Source organism: Zootoca vivipara, chromosome 14 (genome assembly GCF_965207765.1).
Source record: "Zootoca vivipara chromosome 14, rZooViv2.hap1.1, whole genome shotgun sequence".
NCBI classification, from domain to species: domain Eukaryota; kingdom Metazoa; phylum Chordata; class Lepidosauria; order Squamata; family Lacertidae; genus Zootoca; species Zootoca vivipara.
Window position 1 is genome coordinate 15361687 of NC_142597.1, and position 14695 is coordinate 15376381.

A 14695-nucleotide genomic window follows, 5' to 3' on the forward strand; every position below is an offset into this window, starting at 1 on the left:
CTGTTCATCCTTGCACACACATCCTATTCCTGCTGCCTGTATTGGGAGAACTAACCCATCCATCACCCACTGCCCTAAGATAAAGAGTTCAAAAAGATCCAGTTCAGTCTTCAGCTAAAGTGTTCTGTGCATCAGTGAGAATTTTGTGTGTATAAGGACCCAATAGAGTTGAACAAGATTGATCCTATAAGGTTGCCTTTGTGTTTGCTTTAACTTTCATGACCTCAGGCACAATGTTCTTCCCTGCCTCCACCACTACTACATGCAGTTTGCTGAGCAAACAGGTATTCCAAGTCTTTTCCTAGGTACAAATCAATTTTAATTACAACAAAGCCTCTCCACAATAGCACTTGCAGCCAAAAGGATCCCAAATTGTGTAGCCTTCCTTTCCTCACTCTCTAACTATCTCAAATTAAATGGTGAATTGTATTGCGGCTGGGGTATTGTCATGCAAACTAAGAAAAACAACTTCCTTTCCAATTTTCTCATGCAAATAGAGACAGCATTGTTGAGACAGAGAATATATTTTGCCATCTCAGTGGTTCTGCAGGAGAGATAAGGAGTGCTGCGCAAATTCTGCAATTCGTAAACTGGTAAGTTGCTAAACATACCGGGTATATGTTTTTTAAAATCACACACACACACACACACACACACACACACACACACAACTAGCATCCAAATACAAATATTTAAACAAAATTACAGGGTCAGCAAGCACAATTTAATCAGGGTTTTCTTATGGTATTTTCACTCATTATATATATTCACATCTATTATTTCCTCTATCTGTTTCATAAATAAGGCTTAGCATTTTCAGAATGGAAGAGTAAGGCTACTCTACTGTCACAATCAAGGTTTTCAAAATAAAATTGTAATCCAATAGCACACATAGAGACTGCCTTCCTTGGGGAGTGAGCTTATCAGGCTATGAACAAGACTGCAATTTTATTCAAAATTGTCTGGGAGAAAGGCCCATTGAGCTCAATGGCATTTATTTCAGATTAAACATGCATAGGATCAGGTTGCATGGCCCATTTAACATCCCCCTTCCAGTTTTTTCTTTTGGTTGCCCAATGTCAGCATAAGAGTTTTCAACTCTTCTCCTGAGCACACAGTTCTAAAATCAGGACTAAGTACTTAGAGGGGGGGTGCACAACCTTCATAACAATATCATAGGCAGGGGATAGGAGATATGTAGCGCACTGGTGCCAATCCTTTCAGACCACTGATACTGACTGCCCCCAAATCATCCAGAGGACTTTGTGGCTTAATGGGGATTTGAACTCAGTCCTCCCCAGTCTAGATTTATCTCAGTATCATGCAGGCTCTCTTTCTGCAGACATTTCACACTTATTTTCCAAGCCCATCTCAGACCCTCCAAGTGTTCCTATTTTCCAGGGACAGTCCTGGAAGTACAGAAATTGTTCCGATTTCTGCTTTGATCAAAGAATGTCCCACTTTTCCTAAAGGTGTCCCAATTTTCATTAGAGAAATGTTGGAGGGTATGCCATCTTGGCAGCCTTAAGGACAATATCTGGTGGCCACCTCCAGCAAATGATATTAGGCACTACAAAAGATGTTAAGTTTCTATCAATTTAAAAGAAGAGAAGAACTGGGAAGGTATTTAAGAGAACAATAACAACCAAGACTTGTGAAAAAATTGCTCACTTCTAGAGTCATCCCTCTAGAAGACTGTATCTAGTGCACATTCCTGACTCCATCTAATAAAGATCCAATTAATGGTGAATTAATTACTTTCAAGAAGTGTACAATCTGGGTACCCAGACAGTTGAGCTGCACATCAGTAGCATTCAACTTGTGTACTGTTGAGATACATATCAAAAAGTGTACAGTCTTTCACACAAACATCTTAATAATATGTATAGAAATAACTTCTACCTGTGTTCAGTGCAATGAGTGAACAAGCCTTAAAAAAGAAATTAAAACCAAGTGTGGGAGAGGGAGGGTTAACCATCCCATGCTTGGTTTAATCAATCAATTATTATTTTTAAAATTATTTTACTTAATAGAGTTGAGCATAGTTAGGCTCTAAGTGGTTCTTGCTCTGAGAGAAAGCAACTGGTCAGGTGTGAGAGTGAGACAAAGCAGGATAAAGTCAATGAAAGGACTTAGCATTCCTGCCTTGGGGAACAACAAGGTTTAGGGAGGCTGAATCCGTGCCACCATGCCAAATAGTTTTCTGTCTTATTGCAGATGCCACAGCTTTTACCTGGAGCATTCTGAAACCGAAGTGTGCATCCCTATCATTAGGCACAGTGGTGTGGCTACTTCAGGTGGCAGATGTGGGTGTGGGGAGGCAGTGGCAGTGAAATGTTGGAATAGAGGGCTGTGTGCATCACATGACCTCTCCTGACTCTCCTAAACTAGCCTGGGGTCCTTAGGTGTGGAGGAGGGAACCATTGTTGAAGTAAGACTCCATTGCTAGTCTGGTCAGATTCTGTATGAAGAATTACAGGGAGTGCCATCATTTTCTTCATCTCAGGGAGCAAACCATATTGGGCTGGCCATGACCTTTGGCTGAGTTGCAGACCATATTTTATGTGTGTAGAATAGCAGAAAATCACTCATGGAAGAATCCCCTGCAGTGTCTACTTTCCAGTCACAAATTGTAGGGTCACAAAATGTGGGCCATTCAGACCAGGGCTTGAACATCTCCCTGTGAGCCAAATAGGTTTCCAAAGCAATATCCCAAAAGTGTTCCACTCCCTAGTGAAGGAGGTCCACAGGACTGATGTACAGACATTTCCTTTGAGTACTATACTTTTCATGTTCCCAGACTATTTTTATATCCTTAGAACCTCGATCAAAACTCAGATACCTCAAATCATAAAACCTTGGGACCCTCCTTCCATTCTTCTAAATTGTTTCATCTTCACAGTTTTAGTTTTCTACCTTCCCCTTTTATCTCACTTCCAAGAAAGAATAACTCAGTTCTGAGTTAGGTTTACCACAATGATTACATGGATGAAGCAGTGGAGCACCACTCTATTGCTTCCAGTGGAAAAGCTTTGCTGATTACTCTTCTAGGCTGTACTGCCGAAAATGGCAGGTTCTCTTTAAAGGAGACATTTGTAAAAGGACAGGATCATAGGAAACTGCCTTGTACTGAATCAGACCATTAGCTTATCTAGCTCAATATACTGACTGACAGCAACTGTTCAGGGTCTCAGAAAGGGGTGTCACCCCACCCTACCTGGAAACATAAAAGATTGAACCAGGGATGTTCAGCATGCAAAGCTCCATCACTTGGCGATGGCCATTTCCCCACAGAATTCCATGGCTTCTAACAGAATTGCATGACTTTTACCATAAGCTGTACTTTTGTATTTCATGGTTAGTGAGAATGTAAAATAAGGATTGAAAAGTTGGTGGACAAAACAGAGATGGGGATTAAAACTGCCTCAGCAGAATTCAAGACAAATACCAGACTTCCATCTTGCATAGCCAGGGGCCTTTAGCTCTAGTGAGAAATCAATGTGACACCATCAATACCTTGCCATGTAGAAGGCCTTTCTGCACATTCCCAGATCATAGCTGTCGAGTTTTCCCTTTTCTCGCGAGGAAGCCTATTCAGCATAAGGGAATTTCCTTTTAAAAAAGGGAGAACTTGACAGCTATGACCCAGATGCCATGATTTGTTCCAAGTTGTTGGCACAATGGAACGGAACTATTTTGAGCTCCATGTTTTAGAGTGGAAGCAAACCATGTCTCTCTTTTGGGTTTTCAGATTCAACTAGTGCTCTTCAAAGACCAGCTTGTATTTAGAAGATAAAGTGTCATTACTGACATCTTGGCAGGGAGGGAATGTACAAGCTGCATTGTTAGTATTTGTACTGTGTTTGTTAGAAAATGAATTTTACAAAGAATAGATTGCACTGGGGGAAAGAAAGCATATTTAACAGCTGCAAAATCTTGTGACTCCAATTAAGGCCACAGAAATCCTGAATCATTGCCTTGTTAATTTGTTAACTCCCTTTAAAAGTGAGTGTGTCTTAGTTAGGATGGGTGGGAGTTGGAGGCATAGCTGCCAAGTTTTCCCTTTTCTCGCGAGGAAGCCTATTCAGCATAAGGGAAAATCCCTTAAAAAAAGGGATAACTTGGCAGCTATGGTTGGAGGTTAGGCGGTTTTTTCGCTGTTATTTTGCTGAGTGTGGAAACTTCAAGCAGATGCTGTGTCCGGGAGTTTGTGAGGACAGACAAGCTATGGACTGAGAACTTTGAGGGAGTTTTAATAATAATAATAATAATAATAATAATAATAATAATAATAATAATTTTCACAAGGGCTCAAGGGAGAAAAAAAAGCATTGTATTGGCCTTGATATGCACTAATACTACTACTTGTTAATAGATACCATCCTGCAAGTAAAGAGATCTTCAAAGTCTTGTGTGTGGAGTCTACTTCATCACTAGGGCTTCAAGGGTGAAACAGCTGCATCACCGCATGACTCAGAAAAATAGGTAGCATGTATAACATCCACTCAGCAGGTGTTCTTATGCTTAAAAATGGAAGAATTGCATAAGAACAGAAGAGTTCTGCTGAATCAAGTCGTCTTGTCAAGTAAAGTATCCAGTTCTCACAGTGGATAACCAGATGCCTCTGGAAAGCTCACAAGCAGGACTTGAAAACAACAGAGGGCTCCCCATTGCATTGGTTATTTCAAGCAACTGGAACTTTGAGGCATAATGAGGCATAGAGATCTTGGGTAGATGATAGCAAGAACCTGTGGACGTATTAGGCTTTGTATACAGTAAGTTAATTCCTATAAAGCTCATGACTACACTCTTGGGAGAATTATGGAAAGCAATTGTAGTGCCTTTTCCTGCAGCTGTATTGTGGCAGTAGATCAGCAGCACTCCATAGGCAACCAAATAACATGCTGCAGAGAGGCTGATTGAGTAGTGTGAGCACTGAGATTTGGCTTCTGTCCACTGCATCATCACTTAAGTGCTACTAAGCCTGACTGTTCTTCGTGCTGTGTCCAGGCCTGGTGCAGCATCCAAAATATGGGCACATGGTGCATTATTTTACAGAGCTTTCTCACATCACAAATACTTTCTCAGCTGAAAGTACTTCTGATCAAGCTATCTGCCCAAGCAAAGCTGCCCCAAAGGTCAACACATTCCAAATTTGTGTACTGTATCACAAGAAGAAAACAGTTGATGTTCACCAAACATGCCTGTAATATTCTCCAGAGGAAGCAAATTAAGTGGCATGCTTCCAAAAGAAACACAAAAATCAGAACACTCCCACCCACAAAGCAGGAGATTCATAATGGAAATTGTCTTCTGAGAAAGAATGAATGCTGCAATAACCTACCAGAAATAACAGGAGTTCCACTGGTGCAGACAAATATCCCAGTTCCTCCTTATGCTTGATTCTATCCCTTTGAATTCTGTTTTGAATAGAGCTGTGTGACAATGACCTCTAAACATTCTCCACCCTGTTTGTGATCATAGAAATTTGGGGGATTGGTTCACCATATTTTCTGGGGGGATACGGAATTATTCAACGTATTTTACTAGGGGTGGGCAGGCTTCCCATTATCTCCTTGCTGATACAGTGGTACCTCGGGTTAAGAACTTAATTAGTTCTGGAGGTCCGTTCTTAACCTGAAACTGTTCTTAACCTGAGGTACCACTTTAGCTAATGGGGCCTCCCGCTGACACCACGCGATTTCTGTTCTCATCCTGAAGCAAAGTTATTAACCCAAGGTACTATTTCTGGGTTAGCGGAGTCTGTAACCTGGAGCGTCTGTAACCCGAGCTACCACTGTAATTGAGAGTTTCCACATCTATTCTACATACAAGATATCAATCAAACAACAAATTTAAATTAGGTATCACCTACCATCTCTACAGCTGGAGAGATAAAAATTGCAATGGGTATGCTATCCCATGAAGTTATTCCTGGTAGATATGTGAATGTGCAGTGGATTAGAATAGACTGACTATCAGTTTGTGCCAGGGGGAAAAAAAACACCATTCCTCTTAATTTTGAGCTAAACACATTCAAAGTATAGGTTTTTAATTGAAATTCTGTGTTCAAAAACTGAGTGGCCAAATTTGATGTTTTGGAAAATACTGCATATTTGTGAACCTTCAGTTCCTCTATAGTCAGATGGATGTTTCCTTAATGTGTCTTATTTTCTCACTTGCCAGACATCAAGTGGCTAATTTATAAATTTTAATGTGCTATTGTTTTGTGGTCTGGAGCAGAGCCTGCCTGCCCACGACGCAGCATGAAGCAGCCACCTCAGGTGCAACTGGAGGGGGAAGAAGAGGAAGAGGAAGCTGTTGCCCCACTGCTGCTTTACACTGCAGGGTTACTGTAGCCACTGTGTAAAGCAGGGGTGGGGCAATGGCTTCTTTTCCTCTTCCTCCCCCACCAGGTTCTGCCCCTTTCCATGCAACGTTGGTGAAAAGGATTGCTGCTCTCATAGCCTATGTAAGTGAGCAGCAAACATATTCACCATGGCCACCCAGGAAGCCTATATGCTTGTAGCTCTCCAGGTGGCCTCAACAAATAGGTTTGCTGCTGCCCCCTTGCTTGCCTGCTCATTCCCTCGCCTCCTCTGATTGCCTGCTCTCTCACCCACCCTGCCTGTTTCCTCACTGGGCTGGGAAAAGTTCTATGCCTGAAACACTGGAGAGCCACTGCCAATTGGTGCAAACAATACTGAGCAAGGTGGGCCAGTGCTCTGACTCAGTTATAAAGGTGTTGTGAGCTTGGAGAATCTATCCAGGGAACAAGGACTGGGTGAGTGAAGGTGGAGAGGCGGGGACTTCCTGGCTGGAAAGGAAGGAGGCAGAGAGAGAGAGAGAGAGAGGGCTTCATATTTCAAATGTTGTTGGACTACAATTTATTCATTGCATTTATATTCTTATTCCAGGAGCTCAAAGTGGTGTACATGGGTTCTCCCCCTCATCATTTAATCCCCAGAACACCCCTGTGAGACAGGTTTAAACAGAGAAAGGGAGGCTGGCCCAGGTCATCTAGTGACCTTCATGACCGAGTGGGGATTTGTCCTAGTCCATCACTTTAACCACTATACCACACTGGCTTCTCAACATTCCTGATGTTTGGCCATGCTGACTGGGGGCTAGTGAGTGCTTGGTGCTGTGCAAATGTGGAAATATTCCTCTATTATCATTGTTACCAGGGACTCAGTGCTGAAAAATGCAAAAAATAAATATTATTATTATTATAATTATCATTGTAGCTGGTGAGTGCTTGGTGCTGCACAAACATGAAAAAGGCCCTGGTCTAGAGTGGCAGAAAGCAGCCTTTCCATCTTCCCTCTTGGCTAGAGGGTGTGTGTGTATGTTGTGTTTACACAGCTGTACTATGAAATGTGCACTTCAGGAACCAATACATGAGACCTCGGCCCCTTTGAAATTCACACTTCTCTGTGTATATTACCGTAGTGTGTGCAAGGAATGCATGTTTTAGTGAAAATCATTTACCAAAATGCATGCTCATAAAGAGAAATTCCTTGCAACAATACATGGGCAAAATTGTGTATCTTAAAAGAAACAGGTATGAAAATGTATACAAATTTTTATACGGATTTTTGAAAGAAAAACTGCAAATGTATGTGGAAAAGGGGCAAACTGAAGATTAGAAAAACAAGAAAGAGAGACACCAAAGATCTACCGATTCGTCCCTGTGTGTTCCTTACTTCCTGTGTGTTCCTTATCTCACATTTGTATCTCTGCTAGAAATAAGTTCCTTCCATTCTTAATGGCAGTAGTGGGAAGGCTCTGGGTATGATGTTGAGTCACTGGCCATATTGGGCTAGCAAAGTGAGAGTGAGAGAGGAGTGATGAAAAAGAAAGGGAAGATTCGTGTGCTGAGCAGCTGTCAGCTCTGCTTGCTGGCATCTAAAAGCATGTAATTCACAACTTCTGTAAGCCGGGAAAGTTATCATTTGGAAGCTGTAGCTCTGCAGTGGCTTGACAGTCTAACAATACAATATAAATCTTCTATTCATGCTACTCTGGCAAGACTGAATCACAGAAATAGGCAGCAACAGCCATAGGTGGCGATAAGTTCTTGTTACAGTAACATTCCCTTGCAGCAGTTGCAGGCCTGTCCTCATTACCATATATTATCTTATTGCACATGCTGAAAGTCACACTAGTGGACTTCATTGTTGCTGCCCCTACTTTACCCCTCCCTTGTGTTGAAGCATAAAATACTTTATTTCTCCCCTCCCCAGCCTGTAAGCTCAAAGCCCAAGCAGCCCTCGCAGATAACTCTGGTTTTGAAGTGTCTACGGCTTGCAGTTTTTTCGGACATTTCTTTGGCTGGTGGATTGAAGCTAAGCAGCCATCAAAGCCTTGTAAAATGGGATTCAGGATTGTCAGAGAACAGCACTTTCCTGCCTCAGTGTACTCAGGGTCTTAGCGCAGGATTGTGTGCAGAATATTAAAGCGGTCCAGCCACCCAAAGGGATATTAGGTTTATCCCAAAAGATGGCTGTTAAGGAAAATAAGGGTTCAAGAATGTATTGAGAGAACCAGAAAGAGAAAGATGACAAATTTGCAGCTTGCTGGATTTGAAAGAACAAATTAATCAGAGTAAGCAAAGGCAGATGCCCTTCCATGTATTAGGAATATCCTGGCTGTACAGTTTTGCAACCATTAAAAAGGGGGGGGGGGACTGGACATGATACTCTTCTTTTAAAAAGAATATGTATGATTCCAACTTTAGTGTGTGTAGTAGAAGCAGAGAGGCTGAACACACATGGACGAACATGGACAGACAAAACTTATGAGGCAAAAAAATAAAACCAGTATCTGCCTTTGGAGCTAAAAGAATATACTCTGTTTTGATTATGGATAGATGGAGCAGCTTATTTCTGTTCTTTGTCAGTTTTTCATGCACTTAAAACACATCATCGTTCCATCCTGTTTTAAATATCACATTGAATTGCAGACACTTTCTACAAATTTTATACACATTCTTTTCCAATTTCCAATTTTTATATTTTTCCCCAGTGCATTCTCCCCTAAAATACACATTTTTTGGAAAAACAAAACTGTACAGTACAGCAAAAATTGTAGAAATACATAAGATCAGAACCAGCAGATTATGTTGGTTTGCTTTAAAATGCAGAGGGAACAACTTTCTTCTCAATCCCTATTTCTGATTAGTGTGTAAAATCTAGCAATTTTTGCCAGACACAGTTGGAAATATATTCACATTTTCCTTGACACCAGTCTTATTCAATGCTGATGATGGTTACTGTCATGACACCACTGCACACAAAGCACACAGGGTTGCAGTTGCTGCTTCTGCCTTCCTGGATTAGTTACATGGCTGGAACAATAAGGAACATCACATAGTGAAATGGTGCTGTCAGTGCGATGGAGCCATTCAGATTTGGCTAAAGATGATATCAACACAGATGCATTTTCGCAACGTATGCTAAAAAAATGAATAAACCAAGAGAGAGACCATTTAGAGCACTTTAAAAAAACCCCAAAACATTCTATTATATTTGTATTAAAATATTCTTTTACTGGGAACTTATGAGGAAAATCATGGCCTGCTCCATCCTGACCCTGGGCTCTGATCCTGCTATCATTTAGGATCCTGACTCCCAGAAAAATCAGATCCAAGTCTCTATGATCTGTTATCTTCACTGACATTTTGACTTGGTAATTACAGACAAAAAGCTAATTTGTTTTAATAGTGTAAAAGTCTCCCAAGGGCTGATACACATGATCAATGTGGATTTGCAATGCAGTTTTCCTGCTAATAATTAGATGAAGATGCTCATCAACTTTAAAAAAACCCAAACCCAAATCAATATAAGATTTCAATTAAGTTAATGGGTCTGAAGCAGATAAACGCTTTACCTGTTTGACACCCCCTTATACAGCTGATGCAGGTGGTTTATTTTCCCAGGCTTCCCACAGGGCAGAAACAAAATTGTGAGGGGAAGAAAAATCCCCTTTCTATAAACTTTTGCTTAAACAACTTCCAGGGGGGCAAACTGTTAGATTGTTGGAGTCAGTCAGATTAAAGAGAGTTAGATATTTATTGATAGAACATTAATTACAAACTCTGCTGAAAACAACATTCAATGTTTTAAGAAAAACAACATACTTCAAACTTGAAAATTAAACCAGCCATCACATTAGAAAACAAAATCACCCCAAATCAACAAGCCATAGGTAATATAACCAAACCATCAACAAAAGCTGGAAGCCATGCTTACTTTACAGGTGGGCAATAGGGATGGTCGGACAAATTTGTCTCTGTTCAGATGTTAATGCACACCAACCAAAATAATATGTGATCTGAAACAGGGCTATCCTTTGTAATTGTTGCATCTCTGAATTTTGTGGCGTGGTTCTGCGACCAAATATATGCATACAATGTGCATATACTAGTGTAAAGTGTGTATAAAATACATATATTAATGAGAGCAAAATATGCCACTCCCACACCCAAATTTAAGTACCCTCGTCTGAGGGCACAAGCGCAAGCAATCTGCAACTCCTTCTACATGGAGGTTGCCACTGTGCTTGGCTCTTCAAACCCCTCCAGCAGGGGTGGGGGCGGCAGGGATGCTGCTACTCACCTCCCTTCAGGTATCACCTCCCCCTCTGCTCTGACACCTCCTGTCCTCCCTTCACCTCCAGCTTCTCCCCCACATCCTGCACCTCCTTCCCCATCTCTGATTACTCAGACCCCTCCCAATCCTCCAGCTCTGATTCCTGCCTTGCGTGAGGCACAAACCTCCCTAAATCACTGCCCCCTTCCTCTGGATCAGCCCCTGGCCCCACTACCTCACCCAACCCACTCATCGGATCCCTGCCAATTCCTGATATCTGAAATGCCCACAGATTGCAAACACAGATTGCCAGCACACTTAATTCCGGCATTTGTCGATTCTAAGCCCAGCCCAAAACACCAGGAAAAAGGAAGTGGAAAAAAACTGAAGCAGGAGTGTCTGTGCATGTATGTGTGTGTGAAAGAGAGAGAGAGAGAGGTCATGAAGATGTTTTCAGCTTCAGAACTGCAAGTTGTCGAAGAAAAGTTTCAGGTTGGCTGGGATTTTAATTGAAGTGACTTTGCCACTTCTTAGTCAAGGGATCAGCACAAGGATCAGGCAATTGTGAATATTTTCCTACAGTCGGATGCTCTTTAAGCAGGCGTCATTTCTTGACAGGCTCTTGGAAACATAATGCACTGTGGGTTCTATTTCCTTTCTCTTAATAGAATGCAAAGCTCTGTTTTCAAAAGAATATGCTAACGTTTTAAGCTCTTTTTGTTAGTATAAATGATAATGCAGTCAACACAAGGGCCTCATCGTCCCCCTTGAAGTATTCGTACATATAATTCCTATTCACCTTAACACAAACGTGCCATGCTGGGGGATAAACCTTAATGCCTGCATGGCTAAAAAAACAACTTATTTGGAGATATTCAAAGTGTTTGTGTACAGATAAAAGATGCAACCTTTCTATTGGCTGGAGAGAGGAGGGGAACACTGTGCCTGTTGCTATAGGACTTCAGCTGAAGAAGTGTGCATGGACACGAGAGCTTATACCAAGAACAAACTTAGCTGGTCTCTAAGGTGCTACTGGACAATTTTTGAATATATATATATATATATATATATATATATATATATATATATAGACTGTGTCAGACCAGCACAGCTGAATCTAAAATTCAAATCAGTTGGCTCTGCCTGTCATTGGCTCTGGCTTGTGTCATTGGCTCTGGCTCTGACTATTGGCTTCTCTGCCTTCTGTTCTACCCTTTCTAATGGCCACCTACCACACTGCTTGTGTAACATTCTCTGGTAGCCCAAAGGAAGCTGGTGGAGAAGATGAGATCAAGCTTCAGAAACAGCTGCTGAGTTTAGCTGCAGCTGTTTGGAATTAATGGACCGAAGATAGATATGTCCATTAACTTCAATGGGTCTACTCTTGAGTGGGACTAGTATTGGATACAACCCACTACGTCCTATTGCAATAATTCTAGATCCTTTGGAGGACAATGAAACCCTTAGGAAGAGTAAGAAAACAAAACAAAACTATTTTAATTGGGAACAGCAACATTCTGTACAAAACAAAAGAGAAGGAATCAAGCAAAGGAAAGATGGGGAAATATCTGAATTTTAATGACTTTGTGGCATCCCTATTTGCTATGCATCTACTGCGGAAATGCCACATCCTGTTCTTGTGATAATTACTGAATCTCAACATGTATAAGGGGGGGGGACCCAACAAAAACAACAACATATACAGTATGGAGATAATTGCCCAGTTGGATATTTATGAAAGATGCAGAGTTTCTCTCCCTCCCTCCCTCTTTTCCCTATAAATACAGAAAAGATTTGGTAATTATCACTACAGCTACTTGTTAAAGTATCAGAAAGTGGGGAAACACAAACAAACACCAATGCGGTTTATTCATTAAAATTCACAAAGCACATCATCACATTGATCTCAAAATTACAAATGGTTGCACTGCAAAAAAAGAGAGAACTCATGAAGTTTACAGCACAGATTCTTGTAGCAGCCCAAAGGTTCGCTTCCAAGGGATTATGGAATAATAATTGACATTGTGCAGCATTTATAGGTAAATCAACGCAAAACGGAGGCTGCCAACATTCTCGAGGTTTAGCACAGATCAGATAAAAAGCCTTAAAGCTGGGACGTGCATGCAAAGAACTTGAATCAATATGATGGATCAGATCTGAAGAAAACACAACTAAAAATCAGCAAGCTCTGTGAAGCTTGCATCAGATTACCTGTGCATCTCTGCTGCTCTCACCACCCCCAAAACCCATATCTGCCACCCCACCATTTGTGTTGCACCCCCTCTTTTGTTCTTATATCAATGGTGGGTGCAGCAGTGGAGGCAGAATAGAGGAGGGAGTGTTCCCCATCTCACTCCATCAGGCTGACCAACAGCATGCTGAGGCACATAGGAGCATTGGTAATGTAGTTCACCCAGGAGCTTCGGCAACTGAGGCATCTCTACCCTCAAGGAAGAGAACTAGTGGTCTTATAAGTGTATTCAATGCACATTTGCCATGCCATCTTTATCATCATCATCATCATCATCATAAGAACTTAAGAAGAACCCTGCTAGATCACGTCAAAGGCTCATACTGTCCAACAAGCTCTCTTCACAATGACCAACCAGATGCCTATGAGAAGCCAACAAGCAGTAAATGAGCACAACAGCATTCTCCATACTTGTGATTCCCTGCAACCGTTATTCAGAGTTGTGTCTCCTCCAACAGTAGAGGCAGTATATGTTGTTGTTATTTCACTTATTTATAGTTAAATAAATAATAATAACTTACAAAGCACATAACAGTTCTAAGTACTGTACACATATTAAAAGATAAATCCTATACCTACTCACAGGTTCACAGTCTAATAGTTATAACGCCAAAGGAGAAAGGATTGCAGGGGGGAGAAGAAAGAAAGCTGTGCAGCAGCTGCTCCTTCACTAACCAATGGATGGGACCAGGTTGGTCTTCCCTTTAATATGACTGGGCACAACCTCCCAGTGGTTCTCTTGTTCTTCTGGCCAGTGCCAGGAGCCTTGGTATATGTTATTTCGGTTCAGTAGTCCAGGGACAACGTGGACTATTGGGTTGTTAAAACCACTAGTTCTCCACAAGTGGAATGTTGTTGCACAAGAGAATGCATAAGCAGGTTGCTGGTTAATTTGCTGCACAACAGATTGAACATTCTGCTGCAGAATTATTTCCTCTAGCGTGACAGTTGTGTTGGATTCCCCCACTATGCAATATTAAGAACCACCATTCACTAACACAAAAGCTCTTGAACCTGTGGACAAAGAACACTGTAAACAGCACATACTCTTAACACCCTTGACTCTTTTGTAGTAAGTTCTTGAAATGTTATATATTCACCAATAACAGCACAACAGCTATACTAGGGACTAGAATTTTTTGAAACAAAATCCTGTAGGTACTGTGGCATGACATGCTTGGGTTTAGTTTTTCCCCATGCATAATCAGAAGCACAAAAGGAAAGCACATTTATTTAATGGGAGGACTGGTTGCTTTGGTTGAATTGGTGTGAAGGCAAATACTCTGCTGCATAATTAAAGCAGCGGAAGTAGCCACAGAGGTAGGGTACAGTGGGGGTGCTTCCCAACACAGGCGTGCCAAGGGGGGGGCCTGAGGGGTCTTTAGGCCCCCATTTTTTTGAGCAGGGGGTTGGGCTCCCCAAAAATCCTGTGGCCCCGCTTCAACTCCACCTTCCTGCCTGATGTTGCGCAGAAAGGAGGAAGCCGAGCACAGAGGCCAGCTCCACGCTCATTCCCCATCCGGCATCGTGGTTGTAGGAAACCCGCATGTCCCAGCGAGTGCTCATGTGCTAGGTGGGGGCGGGACATGTCACATGATGTGTAATGTGACACGTCACATGATGCGCCCCTGCAATGTGGGGGGGGGCCCTTGTCCCAACATTTAAACTCCAGAGGGGGGGGGGAAGTGGAGCTGGTGCTGTTAGTCTACACAAGAATGACAGGAAAATTTGAGCCAGCAGAGAATATGGAGCAGGCACCAACGCTAGCAACACTTTTGAAACTGCCTTGGGAAATTATGAGGACATATTAGCTGGCTGCAGAAATGCACTGCATGTGTGAATTTTGAAGGGT

General features: G+C 41.9%; 1 protein-coding gene across 1 annotated transcript in view; it reads right to left on the reverse strand.

The window, feature by feature from the left end:
• KIRREL3 (kirre like nephrin family adhesion molecule 3) overlaps positions 1-14695 on the reverse strand; it is a 733484-nt gene that overhangs the window by 572883 nt on the left and 145906 nt on the right. The gene's annotated exons all lie outside the window — the stretch shown is intronic.